The following is a 2,229-nucleotide window of genomic DNA, read 5'->3' as shown; positions in this document are numbered from 1 at the left end:
TTGAAGTGGGTCTGTGGCAAGTGGAAGAGAGAGTAACCAGGGAGGTAAGGCACTGTTCATGGGCAAGGGCAGGCAGGGAATACCCGAGGGATGGCCTGGCTCAGAGAGGACATGGGAGGAAGAGAGAAGTGTCTATTCTGACTTCTTAAGTGGTTTGATATGGGGAAAAAAGCTGTCAGTCTATTCTGCCATCTTCTCCACAGATCTTTAGTAAGGTTTAGCTTGCATACTCACTGTTTTTTTTTTTTTGGAAGGCCTGATCTTATTTGTTATTCTTTAAAAAATTCTTCTTTTTGACTGGACTCAGAAGTAGAAGCTCTCAGAGAGGACAGCCTGGATCTCTTGGCAATCTGTTCCTGGCATTTTTCTTAGGCTTATTTCATTCTCTTGGCCAAAAGTTTAGCATATTCTGCAGACTCTTCCATATTCTTCTTAGTATGCTATTTCTTCAGAGCAATACGCCAGGGCTTGTATTGTGGGGCACGTGTAGTAATGAGCTACTGAATCTTTGGTGCTGTGGTCCTATTTTTTTTTTTTACCTTCCTTGTTTAAGGGTTTTCTGATATCATATTGGTGGATATCATCTTCCTTAGAGAGAATGATAAGTTTATAGATTCTATGAGCTCTTTTGGATCCCAGTTGACAAGGAGCAGTAGTATCCATAGTCCAGGAATAACCTTCTCTCCATTTTTTTTTAACAATAATCAAGTTGCAAATGCTCAGATTGGCATCCGCAATGCAACCTTGAACAGATTTGCACTTTCTCTCTCCAGTTCTCCTTGGACTGTAACAGGAATGCCTCTTACTCAGTAGCAGGTGAACATGGCCATGGGTCAAGACATCCTCTTCCTGGAGAAACCTTGTTTGTCGTTCCTGCCATTGATTGGGACCACATAACCCTTCCATGCTTCATCCAGAGCATCAGCAGCAACATCTGTGGCCATACGCGTCTCACAAAAAGTATGAAGTTTGCGTTCATCGCCCACTTCAGTGAATTTCTGGCAGCCAGTGGCTGGGAAGGAGATATTCAGCTTCATCTAGGTGCAGATGATCACTCACAAGGCATCACAAAAAAGAGCTGCTCATTGGTTCTTTTTTGGAGTAAATTTTTTGGAAGGACCCTGAAGAGGTCCTACATTTGGGTTGATATGGAGTAAAAGAGAGGTACAGGCTTGGGATGGAGGAACTGGAGAACAAGGACACAGGGACTTTAGGCACATAGATGTGTTAGGAAGATTATTCTTGGGGGGAAGAAAAGTGTCGGGGTGGACCGAGACCAAACCCAGGTAACATGAATAGTGAAGAGGAATCAGTTTTAAGGAGAGCTTTGGAGGTGGAATCAAGAACTCTTGGTGATTTAGAATGAGGAAGAGGATGGACTTGAGGCTAATTCCAAAGTTTTGGGGACTGTATGTATGTTGAACTCATAATAATGCTGAAGCAAAAAAAAAAAAAAAAAGATTGAGAATTCTTTGAAAAAGTGATGAGGGGCTGTGTTATAAAAAGAAAAAGGCAATCAGGACATCTTTAATATAAAACCCAGTGGGTGAAGAAGTGATTTTCAAACTTATTGAAGCCTCAGACTCAGAACTCTTTCTTCACCTATAGTTTAGCTGGAGCCCAATGCAGTCATTTGGGTTGAAGTTTGGGCTGGGGCAGCTCCCCCACAGCTCCCTCCATGGCCTCTGTCAGGCTCTCAGGAATCCCCAGTGATCCTCAGAGCACCAATTGAAAAATCAGAGAATAGAAGATAAAGAGGCAAAATCACTGTGATAAGGTGTAGAAAAGAGCAGAATAGGAATGAAAGAGATAGTTACTGAATATTATGAGAGACTGTTGCTGGAAGACTGTAGAAAGTTCCTGACTTCTTAAGCCCCGCAGCAAAAGACTTTAGAGCCAGAGGGCTCATTGTAAGGTGAAAAGAAAAGAGTGGCCAGCAATTGTCAACCAGAGAGAGTTTATGGCATCTTACTGAAAAGAAAGAGGAAGAAAAAGAACAAAGGTCCTCAAGTCGAGGATATGGACTGTCTAGGACTTCAGAGAAACCAACCTAAAAATAAATGTATTAAATGTGACCGGTGTGAAGCTTGTTATGGATAGAAGGAAGGATGAAGAGACAGGGAAAACATGGAGGGTTTCTATGAAAGGACACAGAAATCATATTGCTTTGGGATGGGAAAATAATGGCCAATCTGTGTTTCCATGATAAAGCATTTGACTTTTATAAAA

General features: G+C 41.9%; 1 pseudogene across 1 annotated transcript; it reads right to left on the bottom strand.

Annotated features, from left to right (window-relative positions):
* Positions 1-497: 497 nt before the first annotated feature.
* Positions 498-1,037, bottom strand: LOC308642917 (small ribosomal subunit protein eS6-like; annotated as a pseudogene). Its single transcript has one exon. The product of its transcript is annotated as a small ribosomal subunit protein eS6-like (transcript).
* Between the last annotated feature and the right edge of the window lie 1,192 nt (positions 1,038-2,229).

The sequence above is a fragment of the Spermophilus citellus genome (genome assembly GCF_964194105.1).
Source record: "Spermophilus citellus genome assembly, chromosome: 2".
Classification (NCBI taxonomy): domain Eukaryota; kingdom Metazoa; phylum Chordata; class Mammalia; order Rodentia; family Sciuridae; genus Spermophilus; species Spermophilus citellus.
Note: the sequence above shows the minus strand (reverse complement) of the source record. Positions and strands in the feature narration are given on the sequence as shown.